The sequence below is a fragment of the Eptatretus burgeri genome, chromosome 10 (assembly GCF_056783735.1).
Source record: "Eptatretus burgeri isolate ZD-2024b chromosome 10, Ebu_testis_v1, whole genome shotgun sequence".
NCBI lineage: Eukaryota > Metazoa > Chordata > Myxini > Myxiniformes > Myxinidae > Eptatretus > Eptatretus burgeri.
Genome location: NC_140970.1, coordinates 76,300,609 through 76,325,286, shown reverse-complemented (window position 1 = coordinate 76,325,286; position 24,678 = coordinate 76,300,609). Strand labels below are relative to the sequence as shown.

Genomic DNA, 24,678 nt, shown 5'->3' with positions numbered 1-24,678 from the left:
CTGCCCATCCCCTTGTCTGGCCAAGTTAGGGCTAGAACTTGGAATTTTTTCATGATACTGGTGAAAACTTGCTGACTCTCCAAAAAAAGACAGTGAGAGATCTTTAACATCCATCAGCCGTCATCGAGCAGATGTGTCCGCAGCTCAACGTCCATCCGACGGTGCACTCATTGATACTAATCCCAACCTGCGAAGCACCAATCAGACAGTTTAATTATCTGGTTCGACAATCGAGTCCAGAAGAGACAGCTCAGAGACAAGTGCTATCTTTTCACCATCCTGTTTGACATCCAAAATGTATCCGATCACAATTCTAACTCCAACACTTGTTCCACTCAAGTATTATGACTTCGCATGGTTACATACAGTCAAATCACTGATGTGTTACATTTGCTGAGATAATTTAACAACTCAAAGACAGTGGCCTCAAAAAGTCTGGGGTCACTGACTCCAATCTTGCAGGCGTGAATACCAACAATCGCCTCTTAAAAAGTGTGGCTTTCTTTTGCTGTGATCAGAATTAATTTGCGATGTCACTTTAACCGCTAAATTGGACACAAATTGAATTCCACATCCTGTATCCAAGATTTATAGGACGGGATCTGGCCTGCATTGCAGAGCAAGCACGAACTCGAGAACATTGCGGCTTTTGGCTGACACAGCAGGCTTGAGGGTCGCAGAGCATCGAAACCCGTCGAAGCTGGCAAAGGTACAGAGCAACCCCACCCATGCAGGCTCCATCGCGGCTGGGCAGGAAGGCTGAAGAACCCCTTCGTTGCTGTGTCTCCATGTAGTGTGCCTTCCTGACCCACTGCTGTCGCAAACCATAAATCCCACACATCGCCTTGTTTTCATTATGCTTTCCGAGCTTCCTTCTAAAACCCAAGTGTGATATACATCCACAGTGACTTTGCTTGATGAAGAAGATTGTGTTTAGATAGCATGTACTCTTCTATATTGTGTGTACATATATCTATCTATCTTCGATATATTACTAAAACTCTCATATTGTATGTATGTATGTATATATATATATATATATATATATATATATATATATATATATATATATATATATATATATATATATATATATATATATATATATATATATATATATGTATGTTCCCGAAATACAGCCAAAACGGTCCATGATAGCGCAAAAATTTTAGGGCCACCTCACTCACCATTCTTCTGCGGTGTGCAGTATCAAGTTTCATTCAAATCGGGCAACGAAAAAATTATTAAAAAATCAATTCCCGATTCAGTCAAGTACTCTTCGGGAGTATTTGATCAATGCAAACAACCTGCGTGGAATAGTTGGCTTGGGCTATCTTAATTTTTTTTCTTGAAATGATTTTTTTCATCAACCGCTGTCACAACGGGAACCCAAGGGGTTCACGGGTCGTCATATATATATATATATATATATATATATATATATATATATATATATATATATATATATATATATATATATATATATATATATATATATATATATATATATATATACATATATGTATATATTTTCAATCTCATGTGCTAAATGACGATTTCTCTGAATTTATGAGAATATGCCTGGCTCGCACTTCCATTTCTTTATTTATTTCTCAAAGATCATTTCCATCCTACCCAATATGAGGTGGAAGCAACTGAAGCATATTCGTGCTGAACTCAAAAAGTTAAAGAGGGACCAATGGCACCTGGGATTTGCCAAAGGCCCAGCTTCAGCTTTGTTTTGAATGGCATCACACCATGTCATCAGGAATATATTCACCAGTGTAAGCAACCAGCTCTTTTGCCAGACAATGTGATGACATCATCTTCCCAGCATGCAAGATGTTATGAATGTGAAGACAAAACTTTGAGATGTTTGTTTGAAGTGCTTGATAACGGTAAATTTTTGGAAGCTTTTTGCAGCTGAGCCTGGAAGGGAGACTGCCTTGAAAGGTAGTGTTGGCGGTGAAGGAAAGATGGAATTATCTACGTATTACATATGCAAGGGAGGGGGAGAAATATAATAAAAATAGAGAAAAGGAACGACGGGGGTTTGTGGGGAGGGAAAAGGTGAAAGTTGGGAGGAGATTGAAATCAAAGGAGGTGAAGGGAGGAGTATGTATGTGGCATAAAGCTTTTGGGATTTGAGGAGGTTTGGGTGGGGGAAGTGGGGAGGGAGTGAAAAATTCCACAATTTTATTAAAGGAATATGTAGATATAGTGCCTGGCAGAATAACTCACAAGTAATCCAATACTTCTGTAGGTCAGGGGTGTAATAGGCCAATATTGAGGAATATATCTTAAAGACCACATTGCGATAGTTATTCGTATCCCCAAAAGACCCATGTGTCCTTTAATCATTGAAAGCTACTAAATCAGGCACCCCTTGAGGTTTTTCTGCTCCATAAAATACTGATCTTCCAGCAATTACTGCATTTAGTATTTTCTGAGAAACTTGAGTTTTCCAGATGGGTATGGAGAGAGAGAGAGAGAGAGAGAGAGAGAGAGAGAGAGAGAGAGAGAGAGAGAGAGAGAGAGAGAGAGAGAGAGAGAGAGAGAGAGAGAGAGAGAGAGAGAGAGAGAGAGAGATATATATATATATATATATATATATATATATATATATATATATATATATATATATATATATATATATATATATATATATATATATATATATATATATATATATATATATATATACATATATATATATACATATATATATATATATATATATATATATATGGAAGTGTATTATATGTATTCTCATCCTCAGTATTGATTCACTGTGTTTTGTGGCCAATTCAGAATAAGTCCTCGTCACTATAAGTTGAGCTGCCTGCAGACCACAGGACTTTGAAAATCCTTTCATAGAAGAGACAGCCATCCTTATATGGCATTCCTTTCTCTTGTCTCTCTGCCACTTGGCCCTGAGCTAGCGGAATCTCAAGTCCGACCAACCCCACCCCACCATTGTCCCATGCCTCATACCCTCACCGGAGTCAGCCGGGAAGCGAAGACAGACAGGCCTGCAATGGACGCGCCTCTGCGTGCTGAACTCTGCTCCCCCATTGTGCGTGTGTCCCTGAAATGGCGATCAGAGCTGGACAGAGCTTGGTCAGAAAGGAAAAACCTATTGGCATTGACTTTCCTTTGTTTTTATGTCTACTCACAAAAATCACAGCAAATGCACAACTAAACCATCTCTGAACATATCTCAGTTGGATGAAAAAGAAAACCCTCAAACATAATGGACAAGATTAAAAGAATGTATTAATTTACTCAATCATGTTCATGATTGATTTTTTTTTGCGATCCACACACAGGCAATAAAGTCTGTAAATGACCAATAGACCTGATAATTAATGAAAAGCAACACTTGACAACACACTCCTTGAAAAGGGATATCAAGCAATTATCACATGGTGTAAAGGAACATTATCCCGTACACGGCGATGTATGACATTCACTGGGACTGCAGTTTCCAAAAATGAGAATAACACTAAAAATGAGAATAAAAAAGAGGATTTTCCGGAGAGTCAGTGAGATCATTGATGAAGATGAGGAACAAGATGCGGCCAAGACCACTGCCTTGGGGTACTCCAGCCTTGACTGGGAGAGAAGAAAGATTATATCTAAAATAACTAGAAGGGCACTCGGTAGAGCGCATACCCCCGCCATGTAAGGCTTGATAAACAAGAACATATCGGGCCCAATACATTTTTGAAATATCATGCTATACAGTACTATATCGTTTTTGGCCCTATCTCTCAATGGTATACCTGGTGTTGGCTTAATGGTTGGGGTGGTGGGATTTGCATCCTTGGGTCTTGAGTTTAAATCTCGCTCAGCTGTTGAATTAATACCAGATGGGGTTAACTCGGCCTGTCATCCTTCCGAAGTAGGCAAAATGAGTGCCAGCATGCTGATATCCTGTGTCGGAGTGGCGACCCGTCCAGGATTGTGCCCAATTGCCAAGGAGACTGCTGAAGCAGCGCCAACGCTCTGCACAGGTTATGGTCCCAATCTCCGCCTCCTCAATGGTGAAGAATCACTTTAAAAATGAAATAATTCTCGTATCCAGATGCGGATTCGGATCTTCAACAAAATCGAATCAATTCGTCCTTGTCACAAACCCAACCTGTCCACAAAATTTCATTCGGATCCGTACACAACTTTTTGAGATATCTTGTACACAAACAGACAAACAGTCACACAAAAAGACAGAAAGGGGTGAAAACATAACCCCCTTCACCTTCGGTAGCGGAGGTAATAAACGTCAGTGAGTGTGTGTCAGTCAACGTGTCTCTTCCATAACTCTAAAACCATAAAACCGAGCTGCCCCAAACTTTGCGTGCACGCGAAGGGAACTCCAAGGAAGTGTAAGAATGAAAACTGGGTGTTTGGGTAAATTTAAACAACCCTTTAGAACATATTTTAGGGGTGCTCATCATGTCAGGTCAGGGGTGGCCTCGATGGGGGGGGGGGGGTGGCATTTTTTGTCAGGTCATGCCAGGTTAGATCTGTGACCTGTTACAGGGAACATGTAAACCTGTACTAACTTGTTCCATGGTCGGGTTGTCGGCGACTAAACCGTCTCCCCCACCAGGTTTTTTGGTGAAAAGGGTGTTTGGATATGGACACCCAGCAGGATTAAAAACAAAACCTGTCAAAGGGCGGAACAGCTCATTGTGAGCCAACGGCCATCCATATCTTGTGCCCAACTGTGTCTGCGGACGTCCTCCTGCAGTTGGGTTACTTCTTATTAGGAGGTTGGTGGCAGGATTTGCACTCCGGCCACCGTAAAACCCTTCATTCTGCAAAACCCAAAACCGTAAATGAATCTGAAAACCCACTCTGTGGGAGTACCTCATGTGCAGCTTCCCTTCGCAGGGCAGCTCACTGGATGACGGGATTGAGGAAAAGCATTCGGGACCCCCAATCTTTGATGATAGGAGGGAAACCACGGGGTAACATTCCCGGGTCAGATTGCGGCAAGGTGTGTTGGAGTGGTGCTGAGGTTTCGTCCACTAGACGGTGGTCTCCTTGGATTAACCTCAGGTGGTCCCTTCAGGCGGGTGCCTGTAATGTCCTATCCCTAAGAGAGGATGATCACCTGTCTCTGTTATCATCTGAGCTCAAGCGTTTGGACATCGGTATTGCAGCTCTCTCTGAGGTTCGGAGACCAGATTGCGGCGAGATCATGGCGAGTGGTTGCACCTACTATTGGTCTGGTCGCTCCGATGGTTACAATGCCCAAGGAGTTGCTGTAGCTGTGTGCAATAAGCTGACTCCAATGATAATTGAGGTAACACCGGTCAACGAACATATTATGAGACAAAGGATTCGTCACTCCTTCGGTGTCATTTCCCTGGTCTCTGTTTATGCTCTGACTGAGGCGAGTGATCTCACCGTGAAGGACAGATTCTACGCCATGCTCGAGTCTGTGGTTGATCAGTGCCCCAGACGAGACACACTTCTAATCTTGGAGGATTTCAATCCATCGACTGGAACTGATAGGGATGGTTATGAGGTGTGTGTTGGTTCCTATGGGTCTGGAACTGTGAACTTGAATAGCACTCAGTTCCTTGACTTTGCAAGAAGTCATGGACTTAGCGTGGCCGGTTCATGATTTCAGCGCCCACAAGCTCATCGCTGGAATTGGTATTCCAACGCTGGTGGTTTAGCAAAGGAGATTGACCATGTGATCGTTGATGGTCGCTGGAGGATGATCCAGAACTGCAGGGTCTACTGGAGTGCTCAGTTCCTCAATACTGACCACAGGTTTGTTGTAGCAACTCTTGAGATGCACCTTAAATCTAGGAGAATGGTACCATCCCAGCATAGGCTAGATTTTGGCAAGCTCAATGATGAGAGGGTAGCTGAGGAGATTGCGAACAAGCTGAGTGGAGATTTGGGGGGTCTGGGTGCTTTGGGAGGTCCTGAAGAGTAGTGGAGTGCCTTCAATTCCACTGACCTTGATGTTGCCAGTGGATGTCTTGGAACTCATCAGAGGGCAAAGAAGAATTTTGTCTCTCAAGGGACACTTGCTACCCATGACCAGAGTCACAGGGCCAGGTTGAATGGCAGCACTGAGCTGTTCAGGGAGCTGAGGCGTAAAACTGTATGTGCACTAAGGGTGAACAAGGAGGCCAATGTGCGAGGAATCTGTGAGGGGGTAGAGCATCACCTGTGGACAGGTGATTCTCGTCCCGCTTACAGAGGAATTCGCACATTGCGTTCATCCAAGCCCATTCCTCGGAGCACTGCAGTTAGAGCAGAGAGTGGTAGGCTCTTGACAGAGGAGTCTGAAGTGAAGGCCCGCTGGGCCGGTTACTTTGAGCGGTTGTACCAGGCTGATCCACCCGCTGTCGAGTTAGACGTCAAGGGTGTTACAATCCCTGTTGCTGACTCTCCAATCACCTGTGGTCCACCTTCGCTTGTGGAAACACGGGCTGTGGTGAACTGGTTGAAATGGGGGTAAAGCTCCAGGGATCTGTGGTTTCCATGCTGAACTTCTCAAGGCTGGTGGAAATGCTGCACTCGTGTCGTTGCATGCAGTTTTGTGCTCTGCCTGGAACACAGGCTTCATCCCAAGTGATTGGAAGAGGGGCCTTGTTATCCCTCTCTGGAAAGGGAAGGGTGATCGCCAAGACTGCAACAACTACCGGGGGGTGACACTACTCTCAGTGCCTCAAGGTCTTTGCTCGGATAATTATTGATAGGGTTTGCCACCATCTGCTTGAGCACCAACGTCCAGAGCAGTCAGGCTTTACACCAAAGAGGTCAACGATTGACCGTATCTTTGCTCTTCGGGTCCTCACCCAACGCAGCCGAGAGTTTCGGCAGGGGCTGCTTGCAGCCTATGTTAATCTCTGTAAAGTGTTCGATTCAGTGAATCGGGATGTCATCTTGAGGATTCTTGGTCTTCGTGGGGTGCCACCAAAGCTGATCGATCTGATGTCTGAACACTCTGGTACTGAGAGTGCTGTGAGATGTGGTGGTACCATCTCTGACTTATTTCCAGTTGTTACTGGAGTTCCTCAGGGTGTGTACTGGCCCCCACACTTTTCAGCACTTGTATGGACTGGATTCCAGGGAGGATGTGAGAAAGATTAAGCTGTGGTGCACCTTTTGAGAATGTTCAGATATCTCGGACCTTGATTTCACAGATAATGCAGTCTTCTTTGATTTCCTTTTGGGGGCCCGTGCTGAATGAGGATTCGGAGCCGCCTGGATTACGGGTTTCTTGGGTCAAAAGTAAGATCCAGGCTTCCAATGACATTATGGATGCTGCTGTCCTGTCGGTGTCTGTTTGTGGTGAGGATGTTCAGGTCATGGAGAGATTCACTTACCTTGGCAGTGATATTCATGTCTCTGCTGGCTGCGAGTCAGAGGTAAATAGACGTCTGGGTCGGGCCTGGGGAGTCATGCATTCACTGGATCATGGGGTGTGGCGCTGCCGGTACGTGTGCGGGAGGACGAAAGTCCGAATCTTCAGGTCCTTGGTGCTTCCATTCTTGCTCTATGGATGTGACACTTGGACTCTGACCAAGGATCTGAGACAGAGACTTCATTCCTTTGGTAGCAGGTCTCTTCGGAGAATCCTTGGCTGTCGCTGGTCGGATTTTGTGTCCAACAAGCGTTGCTGAGAGAGACTCGGATGAGATTTGTTACCTGCATAGTCCGTGAGCGTCAGTTGTGGCTGTATGGACATGTGGCTCGTTTTCCTGACGCAGATCCTGCTCACCAGATTCTCTCAGCGGGGGAGTCTCGTGCGTGGAGGAGGCCAATGGGCTGACCACGTGCCTCCTGGTTGCAGCAGGTTGACCGGCATCTCAAGGGGATGGGGATGGGCCTGGCATTTGCCTGGGGGATGGCCAGACGGAAGCCCCTGGAGTACCGGTGGAAAGCGGACGCAGCAACGCGCTGTTCTGGCACATGCTCCTATACCTGACCTGACCTGTGAGCTCAAGATCACATGACTAGCACCACCTTGGTTCACTATACTTGGCTGGCTTGCATCATGGATTCAGTTTGGTTTGAACACGTCCCAGATTGAAAACGCCAAATTTATGTTAAAATGCCATTTTCTGCGGCAATAAACTGCTCCAATCAGTTATGGGAGGGTTGTGGAAAGACACTTCATAGGTATTCTTAGATGTTGATGAACAGGAATAGTGTAGTTTTCCTCTGAAATCTAACTGCAGTATCGCAGCTTCTCATTTGGCATTCATCGCGTGAACCCTGTTGGTAAATCGATTTATTTGCTGGTCAGAAATTGGTTTATAACAGTTTTTATGTTGGGTGGATTAACGGGGGAGGTGGGGGGTGAGGGAGATTACCGAGGCGGTGGGGGGGGGGGAGATTAACGAATGTATTTATGTTAACAACCAACATTAAACGAGCCACATGCCCATACAGCCACAACAAATGGTGATGGACGATGTTGGTAACAAATCTCATCTGATTTTCTCTCAGCAACCGCTCATTGGACACAAAGTCCGACAAGCGATAGCCTGGTACCGAAGGAGTTAAGTCTCCATCTCAGATCCCTCATCAGATTCAAAGTTTCACATCCGTAGGGCAAGACTAGAAGCACTAAGGACCTGAAAACTTGAAATTTCGTACTCCTGCATCGGTAACTACAGCACCGCACCCCATGATCCAGTGAATCCATGACTCCCGAGGTCCAACCCAGACGTATATTGACCTCTGGCTCACAGCCTGTCGAGACATGAATAGCACTATCAAGGTAAGTGAATCTCACTGTGACCGTGATATCCTCACCACAAAACAGGTACAGACAAGATAGCAGCATCCAGTATGTCATTGAAAGCCTGGATCTTAATTTTGAGCCAGGAAATCCATAATCACAGTGGCTCCAACTCCTCATTCAGCACCTTGTGGGCCCCCAAAGGGATATCCATATTATCCGCATGGATGACTGCATCATCTGCAAAATCAAAGTCAGAGATCTTGACATTCCCAAATGATGCACCACAGCTTGTCTCACCGACATCCTCCCCAGAATCCAGTCCATACAAGTGCTGAAAAGTGTGGGGGCCAGTAAACACCCCTGACAAACTCCAGTAGCAACTGAAAATAAGTCAGGGATGGAACCACCACATCTGACAACATTCTCAGTGCCAAAATGTAGTTCAGATATCAATTTGATCAGTTTTGGTGGCACCACACGAAGACCGAGAATTCTGCAGAGGGCAGCCCCATTCAATGAATCAAACACTTTGCAGAGATCAACATTGGCCACAAGCAGCCCATGCCAAAACTCTTGTCTGCATTGAGTGAGAACACAAATAACAAGGATAAAGTTTATCGTTGACCTCTTTGGTGTAAAGCCTGACTGCTCTGGATGCCGGTGTTCAAGCAGATCAAAATGATCAGAGCAAAGACCTTGCCCAGCACTGAGAGCTGCATCAACCCTCAGTAGTTATTGCAGTCTTGGGGATCACCCTTACCTTTCCAGAGAGGGACAACAAGGCCTCTCTTCCAGTCAATTGGGATGACACCTGTGTGCCAGGTAGAGCACAGAACTGCATGCAATGACATGAGTACAGCATTTCCACCAGCCTTGAGAAGTTCAGCATAGATGCCACAGATCCCATGGGCTTTACTCCATTTCATCTGGTTCACCGCAGCCTGTGATTCCACAAACAAGGGAAGATCACAATTAAAAGGAGGTTCAGCAATAGGAATAATAACACCCCTGACATCCAACTCTACAGCTGGTGGGTCAGCCTGGTACAGCCACTCAAAGTAACCGGTCCAGCGCGCCTTCACTTTGCACTCCTCTATTAAGAGCCCACCACCCTCCACTGTAACTACATTGCACTGAGGGACGAGCTTGGAGGAATGCAATGCAAGAATTCCGCTGCAAGCAGGATGAAAATCATTTGACCACAGGTGATGCTCTAACCCCTCTCTGATTCCTCACACATAGACCTCCTTGCTCACCCTCAGCACACGTAGAGTTTTACTTCTCAACTGCCTGAACAGCTCAGCTCTGCCATTAAACCTGGCTCTGAGACTTTGGCCAATGGTATCCAGTGTCTCTTGAGAGACAAAATTCTTCCTCGCCCTCTGGTGAGTTCTAAGACATCGACTGCGAACATTAAGGATAGTAGTCTTGAAGGCATTCCACAACTCTTCAGGATTCCCCAAATCACCCAGAACCCCAAAATCCCCACTCAGACTCTTCACAAATTCCTCAGCTACCCTCTCATCCTTGAGCTTGCAAACATTGAGCCTTGGATGGGATGGTACCATTCTCTCGGATTTAAGCTGCAACTTCAGAGTTTCTACAACACGCCTGTGGTCGGTCGTGAAGAACTGATCACTCCCATCGACTCTGCAGTTTGGGATCATCCTCCAGTGACCATCAATGAGCACATGGGCAATCTCCTTTGCAACATCACCAGCGTTTGAAAACGTGGTCCAGTGATGAGTCTGAGCATGCTGAAACCATGAACCAGCATAGGCCACACCTTAAGTTCTTAACTTTTTAAGTTAAGAACCTTCGGAACCACCTTAAGTTCATGACTTTTTGCAAATTCAAGCAACTTAGTGCTATTCTGGTTCACAGTTCCACACCCATCAGGACAAACAGATGTCTCATAACCATCCCCATCAGTTCCATTAAATGCATTGAACTCCCCCAAGACTAGAAGCGTATCTTGCCTGAGGCACTGGTGAACCACAGACACAAGTGCTGCATAGAATGAATCCTTCATGGTGAGATCACTCACCTCAGTTGGAGCATATACAGAGACGAGGGAAATGACACCCAAGGATTGACGAATTCTTTGTCTCAGAATACGCTCGTTCACCGGTGTTCGCAATCTCACCCAGAAAATTTACCCCGTCCATTTCCTCCTATCATCAAAGAATGGTGTCCCGAAGGCTTTGCCCCAATCCCGTTACCTGGTGAGCTGCCCTGCGAAGGGCAGCAGCACAGGAGGTACTCCCACAGAGTGGATTTTCAGTTTTCTTTGCGTTCGTGGGTTTTGCGGAATGAAGTGTTTTCCAGTGGCCGGAGTGTAAATCCTGCCACCAACCAACATCCTAAAAATAGTAACCCAATTGCAAGAGGATGTCCACAGACACAGTTGGGCTCGAGGTATCTATGGCTATGGGTTCACAAGGAGCTCCTATGCCCTTTGACAGGTTTTGTTTTGAATCCTGCTGGGTGTCCATATCCATACACCCTCCTCACCAGGAAATCTGATGAGTGAGATGGTTTAGTCGCTGACAACCCGACCATGAAACAGGTTAGTACAGGTTTACATGGTACCTGTAGCAAGTCACATATCAAATCTGGAAAGAGTGGAGTGAGGGAAAGCAAAGAGCAGTGGGGGAAGGGAAGACAGCTTGATAGGTGGGGAAGGGAAGGCAGCATAAGGGGAAGGTCCATCCAGACATAACCACCATCAGGACATGTCTGGAGATAGCCACCATCTGGACACATCTGGGAGAGAGAGAGAGAGAGAGAGAGAGAGAGAGAGAGAGAGAGAGAGAGAGAGAGAGAGAGAGAGAGAGAGAGAGAGAGAGAGAGGTGGGTGGGGGTGGGGGGGGGGAGTTAGCAGAAAGAATATGATTTGCTTTATAAACAACACACGCACACAGTAAATTCATCCTTGGCCATTATTGGCAATTTTTCAGTAATCGGCATCGGCTGATTGGAGTCAGTGTGATTACCGACGACAGTATGTAATGCATACAACCCCAAAACCTTGAGTAAATTTCACCCTTGTTTCAGGAGAATTTCAATCAACAAACTATAAAAAAAACAACGTTGCATTATAGATATTTCAAGATGTGCACAAACATTATTCTTAATAAACAGCTTATAATCGGCATGTGCCGGACAGGAAAAAATTGGCTTTGTAATTTGGGAACAGGTTAATATGGCAAGCGGCTCAGAAATCGGGTGTTATCAAATTGATTTTGCTTTGAAACTTACAAAGAGAAAGCACATAACCTTTCCAAAGAACACCCAAATCATATAAAATAACCAATTCCTTTAGAAAGAGCTGCGAGTACAAAGGAAAATGCGATCGTCTGTATGCTGCTGAGGTTAAAAGTTAAAACCTACTTTATGTTTATACCTCCATCTCAGCCATTCCATGTAATGTGCTACCTGAGCAGTTATTCTTGACATCATACTTTACACGCATACCTGACTACATTAAAGCGTCATTAAAGTTTGTGTCTGCTTCCTGAGTCTGTTTTGATGTCTTGCTGATAGGCTTCTCCCAAAAGAGTGGATGTTTCCTTCAAGAAAGCTTCTTCATCAGGCTGGAGTTGCAGGAACTTTCGGAAGTACAAACTGTACAAAGCAAGCCAGGTAACTTCCAGTGCTCGATACATGTGTTTTCCGTTGAGTATTTGTGTTATGGTTGTAGGTGAGTAAAGTCTCGCTTCGACCCATGCTTGGTCAATACTACTCCCTTCCACATATTTACCCAAGGCAGCCAGTGCCCAGAAGACGATGTGCAGCTCGCCAGGTCGAAACAAGAACTGCTTCTTGATGTCCTCACGCTCCATCCACAACTTCATGGCCATGTCGTATAGCTGAAGATCAAGAGTCACGACTGTTATAGATTCTGGTCCCATGGCATGTGTGGCGACAGCACGCGCTGTCATCAGACCTGTGAACAGGGTGTCATAATGTGTTGGTGGCAATCGTATTAGTGGTGGTACAAGGGCAATGTTTGTAATGGAACCACATGGAGACAACAGGGAGTTGAAGGCACCCCATGTTCATGGAGAAGTAGAGCTTGATTTTACTTCTACTTCACTTTCTTTGAAGTCCAAAAAGCCAATAATCCATGCCATATCCTTCTCTTTGTTTGACTGTGAGCTGGACTTGCAGGAATTCAGTGTGCAAACACACTTTTTGTTTGTTGGTATTGGTTTGTCACATGATAATATTTCACATGGAACAGCCTCCTCTAATGTTTGAGACCTTGATGACCGATCGATATCAAGTGGTGTTGCTGGAGATTTGTCAGATGCAGTGTGATATACAGCGGTGGCAGTGCCATGGAGTGTGTTCATGCCACAAGGCGTGGATTCGAGAAAATCTATGTTGTCCAGTGCAAACCAAACAAACATGTCGGTAACCAACCAAGGTGGCCGATAAATTCCTCCCTTGGATTTCATCCTTTCAAGAACAACATTTGCGACTGCAGTCTCTATTTCCATTACCTTGTTGTACGGGACGGTGAGGTCTAGTTTGCCTAATGTCTCCACAAGGGCCTTGGACCTGGTGTTTTTGTGCACATCCAGAGCTAAGCTGACGGTAAGGTGAGTCTCAGTGTGGTGTTTGAAAGTGACTTCAAGTTTTGTTTCATAGGTGACCTGCCGATCAGACTTGTATGCACATACGAAATGTTGTGCCAGCACAGATGCACTTTGGTTCATAGATTCGGCCCTGCTGATTGTTTTAACCTGATGTAAACCTTGGATAGCATGCTTGCAGAAGAGTTGAAGCAAAGCAGGTGGTTCATAATTATCAAATGTTCCTTCCAATTTCTACGGGGATGCGCTTGCAATGTCTCTTCTCAGTATTTTAGCTGCTTTCAGAAGGACTTTCGCATCTTCTCTTAGGTCTTTTGTATTGGTGGCCAACGCACCAGCTAACAGGGTTTCCTTGGCTTTTATAGAAAGTACTTGCTCAGGTTTGGTTTTGTCTGGAGGCCTGGTGAAGTGCACATCAGCGATATTGTCCAAAATCAGTTGCTTTAAGTCTGGTTTGTATCACGGATTGTCGGGTAAAGGGAACCCATTGGCTTCTAGCAAACAAACATGATTGTTCAATGTCATTCATATTCAAATCTGAACTGTTAGATGTGTCATTCATTTCAGTTTCCACCATGTCGAGCATCTCCAGGTCAGACACTAACTGTGCAAAATGAACATGCTGTTTTGGAGGTCTGTTAGCTTTTTCTATGTCTCGTTTTGCATGGCCTAAGCACAGAAGGTGATACTTCATGTCCTCAGCAACTGCTCTAAGAAGATCAGGTGAGCCTACAACATTGCTCAGTCCGACTTTCAAAAGTTTTCTGTCTGTTTGTTGACCAATGGCTTTGAGCTGAGCTCCCATGTTTTCAGTTGAGACGTCGTGCAATTTGTCTGCTTTGTCTTCCTGACAAATGACACGCATCTCCTTGTCGAAAGCCTGGTAGATCGCTGTGATGTGGAACCACTTGTAGATGCAGCATCAGATTTTGGCGGTCATCCTATTGTCTTCTGTTTTACATCACTGATGCTGCCTGTCGCTTGTCCTTTCTCATATCTGGTCTTGGCTCGTTCAATGCATGTTTTATTTGTGAGATCCTTATAACATGTCTTGTGGTATGAAACATCATTCTGTAACAGTTCATAGGCAGACAAACGTTTTATGTGATTCTTTAATGCAGAGAATTCTGTTTCCCCATATGAACATCGAACATCAGTTGTAATTACTTTCTCTACTGAAGGCAAAGAAGGACAAAGCACATAATTTGTATAATCTGTTTGCTTGCTGCTCAACTGGCAAATAAAGCATAGTTCAAAATCCACCGTTTTTGACTTCTTGTTAGATGAAGACTCTGCCATTTTGGTTAATCCAAGGATTCTAAGCTATGTTATCATGGGTTATGGTTGCTGTGGGTATGTGCAGCCTGCAAAAGAAGAAAATAATATGTTAGTACACCATAAAATGGACAAGTGGAACCTTAACATAAAGTGAACAAACTGCTGCCGATGACTGGATTCGAAGGTCAATTTTCCGGCCGCCATGTTGAAATAAAAAGGCAGCCTCTGTCTCAAATTGTGCAAAATAAAAAGATTAGTTGTCAAGTGAAAGTTATTGTTATTATAGTCACCTCTATATACAAGTTCCAAGCCAAACTCATTCACAGTGATTATGGCATGATGTAACGATTAATTAATTAAGCTCCACCACATCCAAGCCTTTCCCGGAAAATCCTTTATGCATTATCCTATTATACAGCGAGACAGTTTTCCCGGAAGCTTTTGCGGTGATAGCAAAACAAAAATGGTTCGGGTCTTGTTGAGAGTGGTTCCAAGCAGTTCATGCTGAAAATTTTTTTTTAACCACATTAAGTTAATTTTAGTGTCAAATTTAGTACGTTTTGCTACGGTGGTGGCCATCTTGGATTTCAGGCCGTTAGAATGCTCAGAAAAAATGCCACCCTAATTTTTTTTTCATGTTTATAGTATCATCTAACAAAATCAAGTGAATTTTTGCTTTTAACAAAAAAAAATACATGAATCCTTTTTTTCATGACAAATATGCCTCCACGAAGCGAGCTGTTCCTTGCCAAGCGAGCTGTTCCTTATCAACCATTTCAAATGGAGTGCTTGCTTGAGTGCTTAAGCCACTTGGAAATCGCTGGACAATAAACTTGGTGAATGACCACACCCCAGATTCATTACATGGTGACGAGGATAAACATGTATTACGATGATTTCTTTCAGCCATATCGATGAATTTGTTCATCAGGGGGCAGATTTCAAGATGACACGTGGAAAGTTAGAGGGTGGTAGGAAACGAAAGTGGGTTTTATTTTAACTATATATTTTTCCAAAACGTGGTTAAAACCCTGCAAAAATTCCTTTGTTGGAGGAGGGGGGAGAGGATGAAGGTGGGAAGAGGGAGGGAAAAAGGTGGAGGTGGGAGGGGAATGTGTGGAGGTGGGAGGAGGGAGGGGAAATGGTTGTGTGGGAATCTGGAGGCAGGCAGGGAGGAAGGGGTGGGAGGAGACACCTAGCGCTTCCCCGCAACGCCGGGTACCCCTTCGAGAATATATTTATATCTGTATATGTACATGCATGTATGCGTATATATATATATATATATATATATATATATATATATATATATATATATATATATATATATATATATATATATATATATATATATATATATATATATTATAGGGTTACCATACTTCCGGTCTTTCTTGTTCATTTCCTCCCTTTCCGTTCTTAAATCTGCGTCTGGCCTGTTTTTTTTTTACATCTAAAAATGTCTGGGATTTAGCCTTTTAAATTTTTTTTGCTTTTGCATTTTCAAAGGAATAAATTTTAAGATGTGGGATACGTTTTTACATTTAAATGGTTGAGCCATTTTTTACATTTCCTTATGGTTATAAAATGTGGTTATGTAATGTTTGGACAAGGACAGTTTGGAATTCTGTGCGACTCCATCATGGCGTAATGGACATGTTTGAACATCAAGACTCACGCATCCACTTCCTGTCGAACCTCCCAGTGACAACCCCGTGCACCGCACGTCCATCCCAACAGAGAGCCCCAAACACCGTGGGAACCAACAAGACCTCCGCAAACACCAGTTCACATCCGACGATGGACGTAGCCTCGCTCACCAGTGCGAGCTTGGACCCACACACCAGCGGTCTGGCCTCGCTCCCAACTCGAGCATGTCTGGCCATCGCCGCACACATCACAGGCTCGGACACCTGGCTCGCCTGCTCAGGTACGGCCGCCTGCACATATCTCGGAGCTGGCACCACATCACGTCTTGATGGTTGCCAGGATGCCAGAAGAACCCTTGCTGGGTCTAACAGCGCACCCATGAGTGCTGTACCACAAACCACAGAGGTCATCTCACACATCACGGAGCCTAACCTCCCTCCCTCTATTTTCTTCATCAAGTGGACAGTCTCTTCCTAGCACAGAGTGACATCCACACCAGCACAATGCTCCTCCAGGCCATTCATTTTCACCATCTGTCCCTTCATTCTCCTCTCCAATCCATCCATTCACTCCCCTCGTTAATTATTTATTCCTTTCAACTTCACCCAAAATCACTTTTCATCTCATCCATTCTATTTACCATTTGTTCATTATTTTTATCCATTCGTTCACCAATTTTATCCATTCGCTCCTCTATTCTTTCACTATTTTTTATTCATATCTCCCCTCATTTTCGTTTTAGTCTCATCCATTTTACCATTTAGTTGATTCATTTGTTCATTGTTTTTATTCATTTTTTTAATGATTTTTTTCTAACATGGCCTGGTTGGACATCACACCCAATTCCTGACTCTACGGCTCAGGAATGGGGGAGAATCCTATCCTTACCCTCCTCATTAGTCCCCAATCCTTGCTCACTTCTTTTCTCCACGATGCTTCTTCGTTCCGCCATCTCCTACACATCCGCAATTTTGTGCAGTGGTCTTATTCCCATGCACACCAAGGAAATTAAAAAATTATAATATTGTATTTTAAAAATTTTTATGCGATTCCCTGTGCTCTCCCGACACCAATTAACTACACATTTGGAAGTCCTCGGGTTCTAAATCCCACTCCTGATCAACAAATGTAATGTCAATGGTTCAACTAACATCGACCTCATCGCGGTGAGAGGTTAAATTCCCATGGTGTTCCGAACAGCTTAAACTCCTGTATAGAGATTCCAAATTATGGAAATTTGGATAGCCCCACATAAGGACAACGCGCGCGTGGGTAGTGAGGAGAAACATGAGAAAATTAGCTCTTTTAAAACAAACGGGTTTATTCCCGAACCAAAACAAAGGGATGATTGACCAGCGGAAGGAATGCGATGGCAGGTAGGGAGGGAAGGGAGGGAATGCAATTAATAAACAATTATATGCATTGAGAATAAAAGTAATCTAAAGAACTGAGGCGCCTCACTCTGAACTCGATCACAGAGGGGAAAGGGACAGAACTGGGGCACTCAGCTCTTATGGTAGCGGGGGAAGAGGATGTTTGCGGAGCAGCCATGAGTGGGCAATGAGGAGGGATTAGGAGGACGATGGGCAGGGATGATAAGGTGACTGGCAGGACGACGAACAGACACACGGTGAAAACAGGCAGGCAGGATGACCTCCTTAACTCTCCTCAGACTCTCTCAAGAACTCTGCGATCCTCAGTCACTCGTTCTCTTCAGCACTTGGCTCTCTTTGTCATGTTCGCTGTTCTCCTCATTCCAACTCCTCTCTCTTTTCGCCCAACTGTCCAATCAGGCTCCTCACACTTCTCTGTGCAACACACTGCTGCTCTGTGGCGATCCATAGCTCCACCCCTCAGGAGGCGACTATAGCTCTGCTCTTCTCTTGCCAAGTCTCCGGTGCCCCTTGTAAAGTTTTACATTGGGGTTAATAGACACAATTCCCTCAACCATAATCTCAAACTAATTATTACCAGGCACCACCCCCTAAATGTTGTACATTCAAACAAGACATTTGTTAAGCTGACGTGCCCCTACTTATTACATCGAGAATGGCTAACTACCCAAACACGGACCATGCAACTCTATACATTCCTATCTGTTCTTAAATGATATCTACCCCCCCCTTCCTCCACAAACATAACAATATTTAACTGGATGGTGGAGTGGGGACAAAAATAAAACGAGGGAAGGAAGGGAGGGGTGAGTGGTCACAGGACTTTAATTTTGCAGACGACGTCTATAGATGATTTAAAATTATATTCCTGGTTCCACTGAAATGGAGAAAATTTCCACGCAGACACCTTGAGACAAAAGCTCGAGTCAAAGATGAACCAAACAAATGCATTTCAGACAAGAAAGCAAGACCGTGTGTTTGGAGGAATGAATAGGTTTTTGTCTCACTGTGATGGGGATGAATGGAGTTTGGTTGAGGTCGATGTGAAAATGATAATCAGAGTGGCATTGGAGAGAGCTGTAGGTATATAAGAACCAACTTATGGGGATGAGGTTGTCTTCAGGGGATTGAATGGCATCTCAATTAGCGATGAGGTGAGCAGGAGGTGGTTCTTTTTTCTTTCAGACTTCATTGAAAAAAAATCGATTTTATATTTTGTACTTGGGAGGGGAAAAGTGAATGGTTATTGGAGATACAATTTCTCACTGATATAAGCTGGTGACGTCATCACCCAATGGTTTGCCATTTTGGATGTCACTCAAATGTCCAGATACGTATCTGCAACTGGAAGTGGCTCTAGCTTATGCAATTTAATGTTGTTATGAGTCATTTAGATAAGCAAAGCAAGCACTGGTATACATCTCGAAATTAGAAGTCTCTTGGGTCACAAATTCTTCCAGCTTGGTGGGGAACTTGTTAACCCCTCACCCCCCCCCCCCCCACCCATGGAGAAGCAAGCTAATGCAGAGCAGATGCTCGACCTACAGAACCCGATATTTACAATTATATGTAGTAAACACATCCAAGCTACTGTGCAAAGGAGGCTATGGAAGCCTATAAGAGTCTCCACGACTGCAGTCGATATTTTGTGACTGGCTGGGTTCATAAGATGCAGACACGGGGAGTGCCATAGAAACAGAGGGTGCCGGTGATGTTCATAGTAAGTATCAACCAATAATAATCAGGAATTAATGCTTGTGAACACACAAGCTTGTCATAAAACTCTGTGGGGTTGGTTGACTGTTGTAACAGTGCTCCATCATGCTGTAAATTGTGGAACTTATAAAGTTATATCAGCTCATTATTCAACATCAACTGAGTCTTGTACAACCAAATTTGAGCCAACCCTAATCACATATTAGTCCAGAATAGCATTAGTTGTAAAGCCTACCCTCACAACTGAATGTAGATACCGTATGAGTGTGTTCTGAAATGCTGTATGATTTATAATTACTTCTTCTGGCATAATTTTGCCTTTGGTTTGATAAAAAGTCAAGATGCTTTAAATAGTTTTGGTTCATCTGTGTTGTATTCCGTTATCAAGCGGATTGCTTGATCCAAAGCAGTCTCCATGGAAACATTGGCATCGTGGTACTCGAGTAAATGCTGTCCATATGCCATGAGGTGTCAGCATCTATCATGCACTTTTGTAGAACACATCTGGGGAATGAAAAATTCCGTTACAATGTATTCATTTTGTGTGAACTAATCTTATAGTGAATGTTGGCATGAGCAAAAAGTGGCACAAAAACACTGAAATTTGATGATAAAAGTCCGAGTATTTTCACGAAATAGAGTTACAACCAGGCAGGAAGAACTTTTGACTTGCTTCCTCGACCATTTGTTTGAACAACCTGATTTTCACCAGTTCACCAATTCCACCAGTTCCACCAATATATCTTGGATAGTCTTTTGGGATTAATCAGCTGACTTGAAATTGACAAGGCCAGAATTGAGTGACGTCACACATTCGGTTTTGTTACCCAAAACCAGGAAGTTCGTCAATTTTCAAGAACAAACCTCAGAAAACACTTCCAAGGAGTGTTTGATCCATGAAAACAATGCTGAATAGAAAATTGTATCATTTTTCAAAAACAGTTGGGTGACAACTCGCCAATTTGCCATGTGATGGATAAATTTGGAGGTGAATGGAGGGATGTTGCCCTCTGATGTGCAGCAGTCGGTGATGATTTTTGGTCGAAAGTTGCCATGGAAGCCATCCATGATAATGGATATGGATATGGATATGGATATGGATATGGATATGGATATGGATATGGATATGGATATGGATATCACAGGAAATGCTATGTGCATTTTAATAATCACACGAACATAACCTGTGCAGTTGGAAGGGATGCTGAGGCTACTGAAAGTCATCGTCTTCCAGCAGCAGTGATGGTGGAGATTCATCACCTATGAAGTGTCTGTGAACCAATAGGAGTGGTGAATTGGCTAAAACTGCACAGGTCCGCCCTGCCGACTGTGCAATACGTCAGAAGAAAGAGCATTTTTCCGTCACTCAAGGAAACGTGTACGCATCCATCTTAAGACTGCTGAAACGAAAGATGGAGGAAGGTAATGAGACATGACTGACATGATCAATTCTTCCTGGAGTGATTGAGTTTGTAGCTAAGTTAATGAAACAGTGTTTCATACAGACATTCCGCCAACATTGCAACATAAAAAGCAGAATCTTTCAGTCACAGGAGTCACCATACTGATTAGGAATAGTTTGATTTGTGGACTGGTTTATGTTTGGTGTTGTACAGTCATAGATATTTCATATTGCAGGGAAACTTCGTGCATTGACGTTAACTAGGATTGACCAGGAGGTTCTTCTGCATATCAGTAATCAGGATTGTGTGGCAATTGAGGTGAAATACCATTGTAATTGCTATAAAGTGTTTAAAAGATCCGCCTACAATAGCAATGAGCCGACTCAGTAAGTCAAAGAGTCACACGAGTGACCTTATCTCTCTGCAAATTTTTAAAGTTGTTGCCTTGTGATTGACTAGTGTATCCAACAATGCAGAGACCTTTCATCATGCTTACTCTCTTTAATCAATCAATTTAAGGTTGTTGTTACCTTCGCATTCTGCGAAAGGTTATGTTTTGGTCGGCGTGTATTTATTTATTTATTTATTTATTTATTTATTTATTTGTAATCTTGTGATTCGTATAACTCAAAAAGTGTTAAAACGAATTGCATGAAATTTGGTGGGATGATTGGTTATTAGCCAGGAAGCATTCGATTAGATTTTGGGATCGTTCGGGTCAAAGGTCAAGGTCAAGGTCACAAAAAGGTCAAAATCGTCTTTTTACGATAACACGGTCAATTTTTATTCAATTTGCATGCAACTAACGCCAAAATGTTCAGAATTCAACGCCTCATCTTGTGATATGCAATATGACACAATGACGCCCATACTCTTGTTACCGGTTAGGGGTCAAAGGTCAGGGGGGTCACGACCTTGAAAAATATGCGGTTTTTGTCATAACGCGGTCAATTCTTGTCCGCTTTACATGAACCCAGCACCAAAATGTTCAGAAGTTAATGCCCAATCTTGTGACACAATGACGTCATAACACATGTCACCGGTTGGGGTAAATGTCCGGGGGGGTCACGCCCTTGAAAAATATGCGGTTTTCGGCAAAACTCAGTCAATTCTTATTCGATTTGCATGAAACCAGCATCAAACGAGATGACCTTCTCTTGTTGAAACGTTGTATTCACCGAGCTTGTGAGTGAAGACTCGCCAAAACGACGTGAGTTGATTGTTGTTTAGTCCGTAGCCCCCGAAAGTCGGGGGGGGGTCATGACATTATAGATATGTGGTTTGTGTCATAAGACCATTCATATGAAACCAGTTCCCCGCACTGATACCAAGAACAAAAAAAGTAGTGGCGGCGAAGGTATGCGCTCTAGGAGTGCCCGTTCTAGTTTGATTCTGTATGGTCCATTTCTAAGTTGACATCATCTTCTATTGTTACCCAGGCAAAAGCATCCAGGCAATCAAACATGAAAAGCGTGCAGCTGGTCCTTCACAGTTGCATAAAATCGATGGTAGCGAACAGAAGACCCCACATCAATGGAATAACTTCCGCATGAACGGTGCCATCAAAATCAATCTCATTTAATTCCGATATAACAGATGGGGAGAATCTTCATCTGCTGACGGTGTTGCAATATATCTGCACCACGGTAATATGTGCCACCATATCAAAGATGAAGGAGGTGAAGGATTGGTGACAGAAAGACCATTGCCATACAATGATCATGATGAAGCAGACACCAAGTTCGCCCTTCATTGTAAAGATGCTTCAACTCATTTTGGGACTTTTGTGACTTCCACTTGTCACACTGACATTATAGCGGAATTCTGCTTACAGGGGAATTCTGTTTACAGGGGAATTCGTGCACTGTTTATGCTCCGACTGAGGTGAGTGATCTCACTGTGAAGAACGCATTCTATGCCACATTCGAGTCTGTGGTTGATCAATGCCCCAGGTGAGATACACTTCTAGTTTTGTGTGATTTCGATGCATGGACTGGAACTGATAGGGATGGTTATGAGACGTGTGTTGGTCCCCATTTGTCTGGAACTGTGAACCTGAATAGCACTAAGTTCCTTGACTTTGCAAGAAGTTGTGGACTTAGAGTGGCTGGTTCATGATTTTAGTGCCCACGGGCTCATCGCTGGACTTGGTATTCCAATGCTGGTGGTGTGGCAAAGGAGATTGACCATGTGCTCATTGATGGTCACTGGAGGATGATCCAGAACTGTAGGGTTTACCGGAGTGCTCAGTTCCTCAATACTGACCACAGGCTTGTTGTAGCAACTCTGAAGTTCCACCTTAAATCCAGGAGAATGGTACCTCCCAGGCTAGGCTGGATGTTGGCAAGCTCAAGGATGAGACGATTGCTCAGGAGTTTGTAAACAAGCTGAGTGGAAATTTAGTGCTTTGGGAGATCCTGAAGAGTTGTGGAGTGCCTTCAAGACCACCATTCTTGATGTTGCCGGTGGATGTCCTGGAACTCACCGTAGGGCAAAGAAGAATTTTGTCTCTCAAGGGATACTGGATAACATTGACCAGAGTCGCAGGGTCAGGCTGAATGGAAGAGCTGAGTTGTTCACGGAGCTGAGGCGTAAAACTGTACATGCACTCAGGGTGGACAAGTAAGCCTATGTGTGAGGAATCTGTGAGGGGGTAGAGCATCACCCGTGGTCAAGTGATTCTCATCCTGCTTACAGGGGAATTTGTGCATTGCCTTCATCCAAGTCCATCCCTCGGTGTACTGCATTTAGAGCAGAGGGTGGTAGGCTCTTGACAGAGGAGTCCGAAGTGAAGGCCCGCTCGGCTGGTTATTTTGAGCGGTTGTACCAGGCTGATCCACCAGCTGTCAAGTTGGATATCAAGGGTGTTACAATCCCTGTTGCTGACCCTACAATCAACTGTGGTCCACCTTCGTTTGTGGAAACACAGGTTGCGGTGAACTAGATGAAATGGGGTAAAGCTCCAAGGATCTGTGGCATCCATGCTGAACTTCTCAAGGCTGGTGGAAATGCTGCACTCGTGTCATCGCATGCAATTCTTTGCTCTGCCTGGAACACAGGCACCATCCCAACTGACTGGAAGAGGGGCCTTGTTGTCCCTCTTTGGAAAAGGAAGGGTGATCGCCAAGATTGCAACAACTACCAAGGGGTGACGCTGCTCTCAGTGCCGGGAAGGTTTTTGCTCGGATAATTCTTGAGAGGGTTCACCACCATCTGCTTGAGCACCAGCGTCCAGAGCAGTCAGGCTTTACACCAAAGAGGTCAACGATTGACCGTATCCTTGCTTTTCAGGTCCTCACTGAACGCTGATGAGAGTTTTGGCAGGGGCTGCTTTCAGCCAATGTTGATCTCTGCAAAGCATTTTATTTGGTGAATCAGGATGCCCTCTGGAGGATTCTTGGTCTTCGTGGGTGCCACCAAAACTGATCGATCTGATGTCTGAACTCCACTCTGGTACTGAGAGTGCTGTGAGATGTGGTGGTACCATCTCTGATTTATTTCCAGTTTTTACTGGAGTTCATCAGGGGTGTTTACTGGCCCCCACACTTTTCAGCACTTGTATGGACTGGATTCTGGGGAGGATGTCAGACAGTTGAAGCTGTGGTGCATTGTTTGGGAATGTCAAGATCTCTGACCTTGATTTCACAGATGATGCAGTAATCTTTGCGGAGACTTTAGATATCCTTTTGGGGGCCCTCGATGTGCTGAATGCGGAGTTGGAGCCGCTGGGATTATGGGTTTCCTGGGTCAAAACTAAGATCCAGGCTTTCATTGACATCTTGGATGCTGCTGTCCTGTCTGTGCCTGTTTGTGGTGAGGATGTTGAGGTCATGGAGAGATTCACTTACCTTGGCAGTGATATTCATGTCTCTGCTGGCTGTGAGTCAGAGGTCAACAGACGTCTGGGTCGGGCC

At 44.2% G+C, this 24,678-nt stretch overlaps 1 protein-coding gene and 1 pseudogene across 1 annotated transcript in view; one reads left to right on the top strand and one right to left on the bottom strand.

Moving 5' to 3' along the window:
* LOC147018903 (uncharacterized) overlaps positions 1–24,678 on the top strand; it is a 202,290-nt gene that overhangs the window by 155,338 nt on the left and 22,274 nt on the right. The gene's annotated exons all lie outside the window — the stretch shown is intronic.
* On the bottom strand, positions 12,220–14,414 carry LOC147018904 (uncharacterized; annotated as a pseudogene).